At 47.1% G+C, this 18,358-nt stretch overlaps 1 long non-coding RNA gene across 1 annotated transcript in view; it reads left to right on the forward strand.

Annotated features, from left to right (window-relative positions):
• Nucleotides 1-7,727: 7,727 nt before the first annotated feature.
• The window catches only part of LOC146177551 (uncharacterized), a 44,001-nt gene continuing 33,370 nt past the window's right edge, over nucleotides 7,728-18,358 (forward strand). The window contains exon 1 of the long non-coding RNA XR_014701356.1: nucleotides 7,728-7,847. This is a non-coding gene — a long non-coding RNA (uncharacterized LOC146177551). The remainder of the gene's footprint in view (nucleotides 7,848-18,358) is intronic.

The raw sequence follows: 18,358 nt of genomic DNA on the forward strand, positions 1-18,358 counted from the left end.
ATTTATTTCTTTATTTTATATTACTGTTAATTTTATACACCAATACTTAGCATCGGCAAACACTGGCTTTCTATTCTGAGCAATTTGGCACCTTTAAATGCATTTTTTCCATATTTTCTATTACTTGAATTATCAGTTACATGTTCGCATTTGCATTACATATTTTAATTAGCATCACGAAGAATTTTCATTTCATTCGGACCATTTTGACACTTGTGAACCCCCTTATTTTTTTTCCATCTCTTTTATTTCTCTCATTCATCAATTAATTACATTGATTTCTCTTCATCGCCTGTCAATCAATCATCAATCACTACAACCACAAATTATATTTTTGTATCATTGCATAGAATGATACAATTTATTTGCGGAGTCCTCGATTGAATATTTCCGAAATGTGGTGCGGCTACTACTGCTACTACGTCGGCGGCTTTTCGAGCGAACGAGCTGTATGAGCTATCGTTTAAAATCCCCAACACAAATAACGCGGCGTTTGCAATCTGATCGCTGAATTCCGAAGCGCACATCGCGTCCAGTTTTTATCGTAGTTGTCTACTGTCTGTTTCAGAGAGTACAAATTGTTTACGAACTTTACACCTTATTTAAGTTCGATTTACGGAAAATAAAAGTAAAGAAAGCAGATTTTTCTCAAGCCGCGCCGCTAACGGTACTTTGCGACGCGCCAGTAAATGCAGCGCGAGAGCTCTGCACGTGTTCGGAAAGGAGCGGGAGTGCGGTAGTGCAAGGAGAACGCGAGGCTGGCGTGGCACCCATATTCCCAGTTTCTATTTTTCTGCCGTAGATGGCACTTCCCGTCAGGAGCAGAGGAGGAAAAGAACTAGGAAACTGACCAGTAAGTATGCTGGCTGGTCACAAGGACGATGAAATAAAGAGCGTTAAGCAACAGGTGAAAAAACAGAAGGTCAACATTGGAAAAATTCGATGGAAAAGAAACAGAGTGTGGAACTATACCGGAAGTGGAAAAGGCAGATCAAGATTAAGGAAGCTTTGTTCGATAACTCAAAAGGAAGTGCCCTACGTTTTGAAGATAGATCAGGGTGCTTTAGAACACGCCGCTACAAAAAGAAATTTAACAAGGAAGATGACACATGTGCAGTATGTGGTAAATCCATAGAAAAAATTAACCATATTTTACTATAATGTAACGGTATCCATCCGGAAGTCGATGCAGGCGCAGTCACTCTTCCTGAAGCTCTAGGGTTTAAAGATACCAGTGTCCGGGTGAATGAACCTGCGGTGGAAGCTAGCAAAAAACAATTGGAAGATTGGTGGCTTAAAAGCAGAAAAGTGACATAATGTTCAGTTCAGTTCAGTCGTTCAGTCGTGTCCGACTCTTCGTGACCCTATGGACCATGTCACGCCACGCTTTCCGGTCTCTCACCATCTTCCTAATGTTAGTAATGTAGAATTAACCATATTTTACTATAATGTAACGGTATCCATCCGGAAGTCGATGCAGGCGCAGTCACTCTTCCTGAAGCTCTAGGGTTTAAAAGATACCAGTGTCCGGGTGAATGAACCTGCGTTGGAAGCTAGCAAAAATCAATTGGAAGATTGGTGGCTTAAAAGCAGAAAAGTTACATAATGTTCAGTTTAGTTCAGTCGTTCAGTCGTGTCCGACTCTTCGTGACCCTATGGACCATGTCACGCCACGCTTTCCGGTCTCTCACCATCTTCCTAATGTTAGTAATGTAGAAACAAAAATCAGTAAACAAATTGATGGTATAGTTAACCAATCCGAAATGATAATTAAGATATAGGGAAAAAAAACGAGCATGATACCAACTGCTACCACCCAGTTTCAAAGGGAATGCTCCTATATTCCATCCATCCATCCATCCATCCAGATGCGCCGCTGCGCGTTGCTTAGGGGGCCTATTGGCCCTTCTCTGTGACACCCCTATGCTTCTTCTCGGGCAGCTTGTTTCGGGCAGTGAAAGAGGATGTAGTGCGTACATCAATAGGATAGGTGACTAGCTTTTTCGAAATAAAGTAACTGCCTTGGACCATCGTCCTCCTCGCAGCGCTTCGTCCTCTTGCGTATGCGAAACCGGTGGTGATGTGCTATAGAAAACTTTGCGCTCTCTTTTAATATAGGCGATGCTTCTAGTACGTTCGGTCTGCTCCAGATTCCAAGGTCGCTTCTGAAGTCCTTAAAGGGCACCTATATGAACAGCACATTAAAGAAGGTAAGAGTGGCATCCGCAAGTTTCTATGTTCAATGTTCAACCAATCCAGAGGGTGTTGGAACAGCATTCACTCATTATTTCGAAACACAACTATTTAGTCATTTCTTGACTTCCGGATTCACTCCAATTATTTTACGCATATCGACGGGCCTTCGGCAGCTCAAATAACGTAAGCCATACCGTGCAGCAAACACATTTTTATGGTTTCATCTTTGCACATATAGTGCTGGCAAGTTTGCAACCCTGATTCGTAACTTTTCACACACACGTTCTAGAAGCATTGTTCGCTGGCGAACATATATTATGGAAATGAGACGTTGCAGCAGCTGCTGACTATTCTAGAAAGATTCATTGCCCAGCAGGTTCCAGAGAAAAGAAGCACTCTTTTCCTCTCTTCACTAAAAAGTCGACTGCCTTCGACGGAACATAGAACAGCGTCCCTGTTATATTTTGAAATAGAGAATAGAAAGAGCAGGAACAGAAGACGCATGACAGAATACAAATGGCTCCCGGAAATACCCTACGCCATGTTGATGTACCGCAGAGATATATTAAGAAAGAACGGCATACATATCGTGTACGAAGTAAGTAATAAAATGCTGCCTGCGCCACATTCTGCTAGTTTCCGCGTGCTTTATCATTGTGTTTATAAATTATGGGTTAACATATTCCGTGGTTGCAATGTGCCTCAGTGTGTGAAGACATTTTTAGAAGAGTAAAGGTACACCAGTCGATTCTAGCCGATCTTTACTAGGTCTTAACATGGCTCTCACACTGCTGCTCGATCCCCTCGCTTTCGCTTTTTTTTTCTTTTCGTCTTGCTCAAGCGTCAGGCGCCAATCTTTAATAATATTGTCGGTCAATGTGCCATTGGGCGATGCTAGTAGGCTTATTTGGGCTGGTTTGCATATACCATGAACACACTAAAAATAGGAGCAGGAGAATAATTTATAAAGAATAATCTACCCAAGAGTGATTTTTCTAAGTCAATTTCAATCCGTGCTTGAGTTGCAATGTCTGCTTTCATGAAATCACTTCTTATGTAATCGTTGTATTTAGGATTGAGCGACCTTGCAAACAGCGACAGAATAAGGAATCGCAATCAAGGATCAGTTATGTTATTAACCAAATAATACATTCCGTCATTGTAAAAAATGTTATCCTATTTATGCGCACACGCACGATCGAACTGGTAGCGGTCCTTTAATAGGTATAGTACAGCTTCTCGTGGAAAAGCCCCCTAATTGAATGGGTGCATTTAGATGTCTAGGGAAACATTATGTTTACTTCGCAACATGTAATAGAGGCAATATTTTTCGACGCACAATCTATCAAATTGTAGCGCGCCTCTACGCATCGTGGTGGTCGTGCTGAAGGCGTCGTCTCTTCCAGCGTGCGCTGGCCGAGCGCGCGACAGAGGATGCAGCGGCTACAGGACCGAACGACAGCAGTGTACTGCACAGCTCTCTGTTGCTGGAGCGGGACGACTCAATATATTTTGTGTACATATTGGAAAGGAGGCATTTCTCCAATGTTCTGGAACGTTCTACGCCGGCCCGCGCGCTTCCTTCGTGCTACGCTGACTTAATGAAACTGTGCGCCGATTTCAGGACAACATTCAAACCATTCTTAGTTACTGCGCTCCTCAACACTCATCACACTCCAATTTGGCAAATTAGCTACATCTCTGGTGTACCCAATTTCGCACATATACTCCTGAAGTGGTCCGCTGTTAATGATACATAAAAGTTCCTTAACGCAGTCATGCTGGTTCCCTAAATTTCGTATTTAAATCCTTAGCATTAATGAAGTCTTTCTCGATGCAACACCATCGGATAAAGTATCTTTATCCGATGGTGGTGGATAAAGTGCTTTATCGAAGTGATAGAAGGCAAAAGTAGACCGCAGCATATTTACAAACTTGGATGCAGTTTCTTATGTGAAATTTTTCTACACAAAAACAGAAATGCGACAAGGCCGCAAAGTGGAATGTTGCAGCATGCAAGTAGCACGCTTAGTTTATGTACGTGGCGGAGATCGAAGCCACAATTAGCCGCGCAATACACAGACATCGATACAAAGCAGGGCGTGACAAGTATCATTTCCCGCAATGTGAAGCTGCGTCTATTTTGCTGATGATTACTTGGGAATTTAGTGAGCCTTTAAAGCACACTAATCGGCACAATGGGAGCCCGTGAAGTTAAATTCTCGTCTGTATAGAGCAGCATGTGTTTAACTGGAAATTATATGCCTCAGATTGGGGCTTTGTCATTCTATACAAAGCACGTACATGCATGCGCTGAAGGGCATGAAAAGTAGTATTTCCCGATATATCATACTCTGTACGTTTCGGTGAAGCTCATAACCATCTTGATCGAGCGATAGGAAACGGAGACATCTCTGATCAGCGATACCCGCCGAGAAAGAATTCTCTTTACGTTTGCGAATATAGTAGTGAACAAATATGTATCATTATAGGGTTTAATATTTAACCTTCTGAGATCTGCATACCACGCTGATGGGAAGTGAATTTCAGTGATGTGTACCGAACAGCAGCGAATACGTACTGCTAGGCTGCTACTTGTTCCAGCGCACTAGTTACTGAAGCACGTTCTCTGCAATATCAAAGTAATGGCTAAAATTGGGCTTCTAATTTAAAACTAAGATTAATTACAGACTTGCGCTTTTGCAACTGGCAAAAGTCTCTCCAGTATTATACTAGCAAGCAACCAACTGCTTGCTGCAATTCAGAAGCATAAAGTCCAAAAACCTCTCAAGGTTTCCAAGGCCTGTGTTTCGAAGATCTTGCAGCTGTCGATGTTTTGAGTACCGGGTTAAGTTTTGTCATTCGGATGAAGCACTTAACACATCCATACAGCGATAAAAATTGTCACTACAGACCACCCAGAATAGTACAAAAGATCTGCCCTACTCTCTGTGAAAAAGAAACCAGCACCGCCTTCATGGCTTCTGTTGTAAGTGCGTAATGAAGTTCTTATAAAGCGGGTTTTCGGCACGTGTATCCCAAATCGCATAGTTCTCACACGAGATGAAGTTATGTTTATTTAACGAAATGAAGACATTTTATTGGCGACGTATGCACATGGGGTTTAATCATCCTGGAGCCCAAATTCTGCCTGCACGTTCAACTCCTGCCCCCTATGTGTATTCTAAATAATGCCGTACGTCTATAGAAGGGCTGTCGAGCATTACAATAGGCATAAGCATCGAAAATATTAACGACAGAGAGTCGAGATTTTTTCAACTCCTGTACCTCCACAAAACACTTGACTTATAAACGTGAAGGGGAAATGGTCGAAAAGCCAGACTCCTCAAAAATAAATCTCTTTAAAGCTTTTCAAGGCTCGGAATGTGTTACCCTTTACGTTGATGCCACTTCAGTCTTGGTAATATCATCCACATCACGCACTCCAATCATTGCTTATGAATATGGTCAGTAATACATGCACCTAGGAATAGGCTGCATAAGGTAGCAAATGTTTTAATATATAGAATACAGTCAAAATGAATTGAATTGTACAGATGAAAGAATAAAAAAAAATTGCTGGTGGATTAACGCTGGGTAAACCTGGAAGGAAGCGAAAACTTCATGTAAATGGCTACGCTTATTGCCAAGCTTGGATCAAACACATTGTGGGTTTTTCCAAACGTAAAGCCCGTTCTTCATCGGTCTCCGGCACGGCGCCTCTGCAGGGCCTTATTCCGACGTTCATTCGCGTTCCGACGCCCTACTGTAGCGGGGTGTTCGTACTCCTCCATCTCTTGCAGTATTAAAGCCTAGACAGGGGCACGGGTGCTCCAATTTATGCACGTATCGCCCCTCAGCGCCCTATACTTCCACGTCACACTGACGTCACCTCACGTCACCTTGACTTTGACAGTGGCCACGGGCTACTTGGCGGCCTACGTGACTACGCCCCAGTCACATGGCGAGCACCAGGATTAACACAGAAATTGGACCTCTAAATCACCCTCACATTGAAAACCGTGCGTAGCCGACGATACGTCACGTACACTTGACCTTGAAGTTTATCATGGGCTACATGGTGACCTACGTGACTATGCCCCAAAGTTACATAGCGACTACCAGGTTTAACACAGAAGTTTGACCTCTGAATCTTTTTCAAGATGAAAAACGGCTCGAACTACATGGCGTAGTGAAGCTTTCACTTCAAAAAACTTACTGGGGTTACGTAAGCTCCGCTTTTGAGTGTATAACGTATGCTACCACCCGTGATGTCAAGCCCCGCATTAACTAATCCGTATGAACATGGCTCCGTGCCCCTATAGAGTAACGTACTAACGTGCCTCAGTCAGAATGCAAGCATCCTGGCAGGCTGATTCTGATATCATCCTTCCATAAGAAAGGAGAGGCCTGAGTTGGCAGCTCCTACCGAAGATAACGTTGGGAAACACTAAGTCCAATCAGTCCGCGGAATGTCAGCTGCCTGCTACCACCTGTCAGTGCGCCATGCCCATGTTTTGGCTCACAACGCCGAAGCCGACGCCGAGACTGGATGTTTTTGTAAATTGAATCTTCATGGTAAGGATTATGATGCAAAACGAAGGAAACCTAAATATGCAATAATAAAGCAGCTTGAAGAAATCTATCGGAAGCCGGAACTAAGAAACGACAGACAAAAGGACTGATTGACATACAACCATTCTTCATCGAAACGTGCACATTATTAGGAAAGCAGATGCCCGAGGTAATTATATGCAGTTAATCTCGAGCAGCTTCATTCGTGCTGCTTTATTAATCTCAGGATGAACAAATAGCCAAGAGGGAGTTATACTTGATCCTAAAAAATAACACTCTGAACCTCCTGGTTTAAAAACAGAGCAATATTTATTTATTACAGCTGCATCGCTGCATTGCGAAATATCGAGGACAGCAAAGTAATCAATTGTAATAGGTGTGGTGTTTGAAAAATATACTGAACTTGTGGGGATTCTCACGGGGCTGCGGCTCCGCTCTGAGAACCGAGGCCACACCGCTAGCTTCGACCACAACAGTGGCTGTGAAGAACGACACACCGAGGCAAACATAGCCAGCGGGCCAAGTTTTTATTGGGAACGCCCAATGTTCTTCCTCGGTGTCATAGCAGCATCCGCGCGCTGCGGCGTCGCGGCGTAGTCTCTCTGGGTGCTGTCCGCTGAGATGAGAGGGGAGGGAATATAGAGGCCGTTCTCTCACCCCTGCGCTCTCCGCCGCAGCATCGGAGGAAGGAGGCCAGAAGGGGAAAGATGAGGGCTCCCCGTGAGAGAGAGAGGGTGTTAGCCGTGTCGTGCGGGCGAGAAAATGTTGAATTCCCACACCCTTCCTCCCTTAATCGTGACCTCTACCTGGGCGCCGTTTTCCCCTTTGAAGCTGCACGGCTGATCCCTCAGCAGGTCCATGCCGCAGGACAGGCGGCCAAAGCAGGAACGGCCGACCCCGCGTCGGGCTGGCGCCGCGTGCAGGCCGCACAAATCCCCGCCGCTGCCGTCACGGGGATGAAGAAGGGGCGAAGTCCGCTGGCCCGCCATCCATTTGCGGGCCGCCGGCACGCCCTCAGTGCGCTGATCGCCTACGACCGCGCCGACTCCCCGCCAAACATGGGCATCCTCACGAGGGTGAACCCTCATGAGGGCGTCCTCACCCTCACCTCGTGAGGATCTGACTCGGTGAGGTGAGGACGAGGGAGGATCGGTGCTGAAAAATTCGTGAGGACGAGGGTGAGGGAGGGCAGAGGCGGTGAGGGGAGGGTGAGGGAGGGAAAGATAAAGAGTTTGAGGGGCGAGGGCAAATGCTCCACGAAAGGTGTAGTTTCTGCAGTAAGAAAAAAACACGCGGCAACCCGAAAGGCATGGGTGACAACACGCTTTCTCCTCCACTGGACATGTGTTGTATAGAAAACAGATGTAATTGAACGGGACACAGGCGCTGCAGCTATAGAAGAAGCAGGAACGAAAGCCACAAAATTGTCTTGGCGCTCGTGGTAAAGAAAGTCTAAAAACGACCCTAGGAAGCTGCAGGAAGTCACCGAGAACGATGTCGCTCTTTCCAGCCTCACAGAACACGACAGGACTGGCAAAATACACAGGACCCCCATTTCTAACTTCTAACGTTTCTTTGCCATTTAGGAAAAAACATGACCAGAAAAAATAAGCGCGTCTAAAGTAGAGGGGACGCGTAGAGAAAGTTGAACACAAAAGACCGAGGTGGGGTGATCTTATCTGCCAGGACCCTACCACATGTTTGTTTTTTTCTCGTCCAGATAGCTTGCATGAGTAGCCGACGCATGCGAAATGTGTCTTGACAGTGTTACTTGACTGTTTGGTTAGCAAGGTTTTACATAAAACTTTCATAAGCTGTGTAAATTACAATTCGCAACAAAACCAGCGAAAATAAACAAACAGCATTGAACTTGTGCTGATAATAGCTGCAATAAAATACACCGCAGTTCAATATCCGTTGCAATCGTTGTCATGTGTTTGTAGAAACAAGAAGTATTTTCTTATTTATGTTATCATTTTTCTCTGTTGTGAATTAGCAAAATTGTCAAATCGGGCATTAATATGTGCGGCTCGTAATTACAGCGCATTGTTTTTTCTGCAATTTCCATAGCTTTAAGTTTTACTTTTTCTATTTTCCTAAGACAGTTTTCTTGAGATGGGTGTTAAAATAGCATCGATTTGAAGGTAATAACTACAGCGTGTGAGCAATTTCGCGAAAGAGTTGTTTCATTTCCAGTATCCAAAGTCTATAGAGTGTTCCCATTTCGTGTTAACCTGTTGAAGTCCTGAACCGGAGTAAGGTTCTTTAATATTCTTTGATTTTAGCATCTGTTCTGTATTCAGAATAAGTTTAATGCATCGGAATGCCCGACGATCTTAAGGCCGAATGCTGTCATAGACTCACGCATGAGGGGGGTATGACAATACTGTACCGGGTTTAATTCTTTCCCGAATGTGCTTTCGGGTTGGGTGCGCAAGGGTGCTTGCAGTTCTTAGATACATGTGTTGCTGTTCGCAAAATCAAAGCATGCTGGAGGTATCAGCCTCGCTATAAAAAAAAGGAGGTGTTTTAAGCCACCAGTTAGCTCATTTAAAGGTTCCTAAGAAGAGCATTCCTAAAAACTACCTGCATGCCGCTCTTGACAAATCCTGTCTACATTCAATGACACATATAGCGTGGATGTCTGGCTGCAAACACTGTCCAGTGCAGGATTTGCCTCTGAGGTTGTCACCTTTGTTTTAGAGGACCTTGCCAGGGATGCTAGGGATGTGGAGCAGCACCGCTGCGCTGAAGAAGCGCAAGGTACAAGATCCGTTGTCATTCTATATAACTATCAAATTTCCCGCCGCGTAAAAAATGTGGCTCAGAAAGGTGACGTATTGGTAGTCATTACTGTACCCGAAAAACTGACTAGCTTGTGCAATATGGTGCAAGGAAAGCACAAGCAGCTAAGGATGCAGTATCAAACACTTAGGCAGGTTCGTGCCGAGGGATAGTGCCGTCGTTTACCATATACCGATCTCCCGTGTCAGAAGCTACACAGAACGAATTGGATGTTGCAGAAACGTCGCACTTCAGAGCTCCACGCAGGAGTAGACGCACTGGCGGGGTGGTGGGGAACTGGCCGTCTATGTCGTCAGTGTCATGGTTCTGTTCCAAAAACGTGCACGTCGATTCTGCGAAACGACAATCATGAAGAAGTTTGCGTTCGAAACAAGCAGAAGAGTATACGAAGCATACTACATTAAGATGGAATTCACCACTTGTGTTAGCAATTGAAGCCTCCGTCGCCTTATCCGATAACTTAATCGCACGTACGGCAACGGGCCAGTGTTCTTATTTTGCCATTACTTAATTTGCCAAGATCAGCTTCACTCTAGGGGTGGACCACGTTTATGTCGGCTTTCAACGACTTCTTATTCGAAGCAAGGTTTACTGTGCTTGGTACTTCACGATATAAAGCGAAAAAGTGATGTAGGCTCAATGCTGCAGAATAAGGCTACCGCTAAACTGGAATTTTTGACTGACGTAAAGCAGGGTTTTAGATTCGAGAAAAGCTACAAATAATCAATTCACATTTGGTTATAGAGGTCCGCACAGAGTGCTTTCGACCTTTGAGATGGGAGGGTGACGTCGAAGTCCAGCCCTCCAGGACGCTTAGACTTGGAGTAAGACCCACTGCCTCAACGCCAAAGCTTTGGACTTTATGAGAACGTTTTAATAAGTGTCCCCACATTTTCTTAACATAAAGATGACCAGCTCGGATACATGCCGCTAAGGCTAAAGTCGCACCAGAAAGCACCTTTCTCGCATACTGTTAAAACGTCTACCAGGTCTGAAGAAGAGGAAGACTTGAGGGAAGAAGGCTTCGAGGGTTTGCGTGATACCTGCTCTCGAACGCTCAACACTACCTCCCAGCTTAAGCGCCCCACATTCACTCAAAGACTGACTCAATATTAATAAACCAGACAGCTGAGATAAAGGTAAGCCCATTCCGCGTAGTAATGGTATGTCCTAGGATCTCAAGCTGGCAAGTTGAAACTATGACAGCCCTGATTTTTGTGCACCTGGTTGTGCTCAGTCATTTCTGTGGAAGGAAAGAGGCCTCCTCTCTTCCGCGGATTTTCCATGTTGTCGTGCAAGCTGTTGGTCGCTTCTCGTGTGAAGCAGTGGAATGATCAGCGAGATGCCTGCTAATTTTTCTGTCTCGTGCCAAACACACGCATACACCATCTGTGTGTTGCAAACTAAAAACGAAGCAACGAACGCCACTACTCGTACTAGGCCGCGGGAAGATGTTTCATTCGGCGGGCTACAGTGTTCTACAAGGCTGTAAGCCGGAACGTTGTTAACCGGGGTGCACCTCAGCTTGCACACCCGAGAGCTTTGGTTAGCGGCGCTTCGTTTGAAGACCGCTTGGGAGGGCGACAGATAACGCACAAAACAGTGTGCGCCTAGCTTTGCACCCTGTGGCAATGCGCTGACGACAGGCGCTTGAGGCCTCCCCCCCTCCCCCCTCCTCCTCCTCCCATAGCGAGGGCAGCTGTCATTAGGAAAGCTGTTAAAAAAAGAAAAAAAAAAACATCCGAGCAGTGGGCAGACCACGCACGCTGGTCCACGGCTGGGCTCAAAAGGCGGCTGTGGCTGGTCTTATCAGATCTCCCTGAGACACCGGTTGGAGACATGGATGGACGTGGCAGCATTGCTCTCGGAAGGATACACACGCGTCGACCACCGTGCGTTCCTTTCCCGCTCTCTGTCCAAAGAAAGGGTCTTCCTTTAGCTCAGTTCCCCCCTCCCTCTCCAAAAAAAAAAAAAGAAAAGAAACAGCGAACGGCAGGAATGGCTGGGGAAGCACTTCAGTTTGTGTTGCTGTGTCCTTTCGATCGGACCACTCAAGTTGTTGACGCTTGTTGAAACAACACTTTTTTGCGGTGTTGCAAATTCTATATGCTCAAGGACGTCCGTGTACTATGTGCGCGAATAAGTTTCCATTGTGGCAGTGACCTCGGATATTATTGGGAAATGCGCGGTCCAAGTGAAAGGTGTGTAGGACGTCATGCAAGTTCCGGGTGAGTTTCATTTTTTTGCCGCTCTTGCCTTCAGAGTGCAGACAATCCGTTTTCCGGCTTTTGCATATGCGGGTTTGTCCGGAATGAAGCAGATCAGCTATGGAGATTAGAACATAGGCGAATTAATGCAGAGTGCTGATTTAGGCTAGTTAGCGCATATGTGTTGCTCTTCTGTTCCCGTTCTGTAAGCACTGCTTTTTTAATAAGTAGTCCTAGATTTAAGCACACTATTCAGGAAGCATAATCAAACCTTATACATAAAATTCTGGCCTGTTCACTTTGCACATCGTACTGCTCTAGTTAGGCGCTGTCTCGTCCTGTTCTCGTATAACTTTAATAGAAATTAAAAAAAAAAGAAACGATTTCACGCAACACTGAGGCGGCGTTCGTGAAAACCAGAAGCGCAACAGAGTTACGTGTTTCACTTTGCGTTTTTGGTTTGTTCTTGGAGGAAGGCGGGATGCGATCGGGGCGCATTTTTACGTGGCGTTTCCCAAATGACACTACATGTACATGTCGGAAATTGTCGCGCACGGCCCCGGGCTCGCATGCTATGTCCCCCAATTCCAACCCCCTCTGCGAAGCGATCGGGGGTCATGATCCCCTGACTCCCTCGAAATTTACGGCTTCTGTGTGATAGCGTTTTTCTGTTACTTGAATTAGATTACATTGTTCTGTTGTCTAATATGCCGTATACGCCCCATGCCTTCCGTCTGCGGCTGGTTAGAAGTTAGAACCTCCTCCTTCCTCACGCGCTGTGTACACGTATTTCATCACTCTATCTCCTTCAAACACATGGCATGTAAACCGGTGGGCAGGTTTGCCTGGTAACTATGACAGTGGTTATTTTCCTTTCTCATCGAAGTTTCGACTTTGATTGGTATGCTTAGGGCACTGGCAGAATTGTTCTTTGCACTTTTCACAGTCTCTGGTTTTAATGTGCAGTGCATATCTTATTCTCAGCAACTGTCGGACCAAGTACCAGATGGCTCTTGCCAGTGACGCTACAGCATGAATGCAGCCCTGTCATTAATTTAAGTCTACTGTTAGCTTCGAGGAATTCGGATTGCTAAATGATCAACGCGGCTTGACACTGCCGAAAACAGACGCCGATAAGAATAGTTTGCGCCTACTTTGACTCGCTGTAACGTTGTCATAGATCGAAAGTAATGAAAAATATCTAAAATATTCAAACTGCTGGGCATGAGGTTGAGGGTGAGGGAGGGCAAATGAGATGAGGGTGAGGGTGAGTGAGGACCAGCAATATTTTTTAAGTGAGGATGAGGGCGAGGGAGGGCGAATAATGTTTTTTAAGTGAGGGGGAGGGTGAGGGAGGGCTGCCGATTGGAAACTGAGGGCGAGTGAGGAAAGGCCAAAATGAGGGCATTTGCCCACCTCTGCTCCCCGCACGTCGTCAAACAGGGCAGCAGGCTCCGTCCCTCCGTGTACAGGAACCACCCCGGCCTGCATATATACACGGGCCGGGTTCTTCTCCAATTCGAGCTCGAATGCGAGCTTTTTTTTTTTTTTTTTGGGGGGGGGGGGGGGGGGGACCACTGTATGCCTGCGCAGCCATTGGGCTGGTAGGCTAAACATCACCTCCGCCGCTCCCCGCCGCCTGAATGCAGACAGCGTGAGCCACGCGCCCGGAGTGCCGATGTCATAAATAAGGCCAGTCGGCGGGCTAGGTCCCTGTGAACGTGCTCAGCACAGGCTTCGCGTACAGGAACACTGCCGGCTTGTGTATCGTCACGTGCCGGATAACTTCACACGAGAGCGCTCGTGCCCTTGGTTGACAATAGGTGATTGCGCCTACCTCCCGCACTGTATCATCGCGGAAAGGACTGCCTTCCCTTATATCCGCTCGCGCGAACTCGCGCTTCTGGCGTTTGTCCGTCGTCAGCTCAAGCTGCACAGGCAGCCGACGCCGCCGGCGCTGCTCTGCGTGCGTGACCTCCACACTCGGAGCACTCCCCCTTCTTTCAGCGATCGCGCTGACGGAGGGTGATGTAGCGATGCCCACGGAGTAGCTGTGCGCGTGATCTCACATGCGCAGCATTTGACAATCCTTCAGCGATTTCGCTGGCTGTGGGTGCTACAAGGCCGCTGCTTGAGTGATTGCACTCGCGCGGCATTTCTCCCGTTGTCGCAGCGACTGCGCTGAATTCGGGTTTTGCAGCGGTGCCCGTAGAGACCGCTCTCGGGATCGCTTGCCTACGCGCTGTTATGCGCATGCAGGGTTCGCTTCTACAGTTACTTTCAAAGGAAGTACTGTTGGCATGGGTCCGTCGATTCCGCCCGACCTCGGGCCTTTCAGCTTGCAGCCGCGCAACAATCTCAGCGACCTCTAACGGTCCCACCCATCTGGGCGCTCGACTCGTCGCGATCTCGCGTTCACGTCGCTGAGTGCGTAAGCATAGCTAGCCATCGGACTTGCAATGTTCTTACCGCGGCTGCGGTTCGCCTTCCCATTGGCATTGGCCGTAATCTCGCGCAATCACATTGCATAGTCGTCGACATTGGTCTCGACCTTTGCGTTTATGCGCAGAGCTAAGGAAATGGCGTACCAGTGCACATTCCGGTAGTTATGCGATTGCGCATATTCACCCTTGAGCGCCTCTATATTCCGATATCGGCGCTCGCTCCTTTGCGAATAACGGCTTTTCTGCCCTCATTTGAGGCATTATTGCCTAGCACGTATGTAGCAAAGCTTAACCATAGATCAGCAGGAAGTCTCCAACTCACTCGTAGCAATACCAGCTACACTAGAGGTAACGCCAACCACAGTACAAGTGGCTTCAAAGCGCAATTTGGCCTGCATCGTCGCGGGGTTCTGTCTCTTAAATATGACTAGCGACCCTCTTACGACAAAATTAAAAAATATGATCCTTCCTACTAACCCCTGACAGCTCTTAACTGCTTAACGCAAGCTCAAGTGGGTGTCCCCACTCTTACGAGATGCACGTGCTTTGGTCCCCAGTAGGGCGCTCCCCGCTGCGACCTCCTTCCGCAAATTTGGTGTACTACGGCTCCTAGTGACATCGCACAGGCGACTATAATTCACGCTCCCTTTCCGAACGGCATTTCGCTGCTCGTGAACTGACCTGCCGAATGCGAGTGACCTCACCGCATATCCATGCGACGCCGCTCCAGTAAACATGGCTCTCGACTCTCCTGAGCCGGTGAACTTTGAACCTGTGCTCGGCGCGCTTCGGCAGCGCTCTCACCCGCATTCTCCGCTGTACAGACAGCGCGGTTTTGAGCCAACAAGCAAAACGGACTTACCGCATCGGCGGTTCTGGGCGGAGGTAGGCAAATGGGCAATTATCGTGAACTGGACCAACGGGCCGGCTTTCCCGAGCGGGTGTAAGGGCGGTAGCATAGGCAACTGGCAGTAGCTTGACGAGTAGCTCAGGATCTCCTTGAGAATGACTCGTTCGGCGGACCACAGCTGCGATTTAACTTGAGGCGTATCGCTATAGCGGTTGGAAGCCCCTGCCATTGGGCTAGGCTTCGCATATCGGCCAGGATCGCCCAGCCGACTTCGGACGACTTACTGCGTGGAATTCCACCATTCTTCGTGGGCTAGCCTCCCCAACTGGACTGCCAGTGGGGCCCCGCATTGGTGCCATTTTGTGGGGATTCTCACGGGGCTGCGGCTCTGCTCTGAGAACCGAGGCCACACCGCTAGCTCCGACCACAGCAGTGGCCGTGAAGAACGACACACCGAGGCAAACATAGCCAGCGGGCCAAGTTGTTTATTGGGAACACCCAATGTTCTTCCCCGGTGTCATAGCAGCATCCGCGCGCTACGGCGTCGCGGCGTCGTCTCTCTGGGTGCTGTCCGCTGAGATGAGAGGGGTGGGGAAGGAGAGGCCGTTCTCTCACCCCTGCGCTCTCCGCCACAGCACCGGAGGAAGGAGGCCAGAAGGGGAAAGATGAGGGCTCCCCGAGAGAGAGAGAGAGAGAGAGGGTGTTCGCCGCGTGGTGCGGGCGAGGGAAATGTTGAATTCCCACAAACTATATGAGAAATAAAAAAATTACCTTTTCTTCAGTATTTTATGCTATGAACACAAATGGCACTAACACAGAGCCCTGACGAACGCTTGTTAAGACTGTTGGTATGCTTGAAAAGCAGCAACTGACCCCGACTCCTTGGTAGTGCCACTGATTACAAATTTTAAGCACTTTAGAATGCTCATTTGCAGCAGCAAGAAACAATATATTGCAAGGCAATGCAATGTATAAAATTATGTAAAAGCAATTTTGAAAATCAAGGGGGCACTTAGGCGCATCCCTTCAAACTAACACTCGAGAGCATCGATGCCTCCCCTTTGCCGCTCCCTCGATTATCCTGGTTAGCTACTATCGATTTTGCTACTCGTATAAGCAGTAGTTTTTTATTATTGCCTGTAATGAAAATAACAAATATACTCATTGTGTGGCAGTCGTAATTTACGCCCTTATGTGAGGGTCCACATGACGTAGACATAAAAAAATTCCCCTTTTCCAAAGCTGTGCAAACGCGCGTGTGTGGTTTAGGGGCAGCGTACTTGGCTCGGGATCAATGCGTCCATGAGGTTGGATTGCACTGTCATTTCCCACCGCGAAGGTGAAGGCGGAGTTTGCTACCGATTCGGCTATTCTACATGAGCCTGTGACGCCATACTCATCCCACAACTGGTCAGTGCATGGCCATCTCCCCTGACAGCTACCACCTGCCAGGACTGCCAGGGCCATGCCTGGATATTTTCACTCGCAGTATCGCTGCCGACAACGCCAATGCTCGAAAACGGGGCATTTAACGATTAACAGTTTAAGTGCAAGGAAACGCAGTACGCCTTCTCCTTTAAATTAAGCCTACGTCCCCGGAAATGGAGTCCCACGTGTCTCCTCTGATTTAATTATTTGGCTATAGTTATTTAACTAATTAGCACACATCAAACATGTTTTTGCTTGCACACCTTTCCTTGACGCTCTCCTTCAGTACCATTCATTTTCCGATATACAAGCTAGTTCCTTTTGTACAGTGCCGACAAGGTCATGCCCACGCGAAACCAGTCTATATAGCCATACAATGTTTACTGACCAAAAAACATGAATTAAAAAGGCGATTTACATTATTCTTTTTGTTTATGAATAATGCGATCTATTAAGCCTTATTGTGCAATGTGGGCGCTAAATGCTACATTTGCTTTGTCTTTTTGCTTTATTGTAGCATAGGTAGCCGGATCACCCGTATGGGCTTCGACCAGCGACGCTGTCCTAACCATATAAGCCGGTGTCTCTCCAAAAAGCATTAAGTCATCTCTTGCTAAACAGACGCTTCCGATGGACCCTCAACGGGTTCAGTTAGTGAGTGCTAAATCTCAGATACACTGAAGGAGTCTGTCGTTCTCCGGCATTGCGTCGCGATACGGTAGCTACTGTGAAAGTTTACAACATGTGTTCCCTCCTATCTCTCCCTGCTGATGACAGTACTATGCTATCCGGCAAAAAGCACTTTTCCCTGTGCGCCTCCAGAACCTTCCTGTGCGCCTCGACAACGCCCCCAATGCATGCCAGACGAAACAGAGCGCCTGGTGATTCAATCTGACAGTATCGTTGAGTCAGCAGTCTCAGCCGGCACGTGGCGCAGGTCAGGATATTGGTAAATGTACAAAATCAGAACAGAGGTCGGTAAAGGGGGAGGGGGAAATGAGGCTCAGACTGGACAAAGACGGAGTGAGAGTGGTTACCTATCGTCACCAAATGATCCCGCCCACATATTCCATTATGCTTCCAGGCTCTATCTCAAACCTTGCATGGTAGGAGATCATTGTAAATGGCGTACCTATAACGCATATTTGTTCACCTCGTCACCTCGTGTAGGCTTAGCTACTCCCGCGTGGAAGCTGCTCAGCCTATCTGAAAAGACGGCCGCACAAGATCGAATGATCTCTGCGATGTGGTGTAAAAGTTATGACAAGGGTGACACTGGCGTCAGAGCAGTTTATTCCCTCAAGAAGCATTGCTGGAGTGGTAACTTAAGTAATGTTTGCTTACTCCAGCAACGGCTCATGCTGCTGTTTTTTCTCTTCCTTCTACTGGCGCAAAAATGAGCCGCTAATGCCAGCAACCTACGACACTAGTATAGGGATGTTATTAGCGCCCCTCTTAATTTGAGTAATAATGATAATCTTGACGACTATATTTGACTTCGTGTACCACGATACTGTGGTACTACTCGAATATTGGGGCGCAAAAGAGGCCACCAGGGGCACTAAGCAGCGCCGGCTGTGGTATAAGCAGACGAAATACCTCTTAAACTGAGCATGTATGGCACCGTTATTTAAAAGCTTCAAGCTGGTATTCTCCTAGAGCTTTCAGTAAACATTATAATAAAACCTATATATAATGTGGCGCATGATATCATATTCTTGTTTATAGAACCCATGAAAGAATCCGGTGCCGTTTCCTGGAATCTTTGATGCTTACGAAGGACTTACTTTTCGAGTTTTCGCCTTTGCATCAGACACACAAATTCCGTGAGTGAGCTGTTGTCCTCCTTGTAA

This window comes from Amblyomma maculatum, chromosome 10, assembly GCF_055883805.1.
Source record: "Amblyomma maculatum isolate TAMU_Amacu chromosome 10, ASM5588380v1, whole genome shotgun sequence".
NCBI lineage: Eukaryota > Metazoa > Arthropoda > Arachnida > Ixodida > Ixodidae > Amblyomma > Amblyomma maculatum.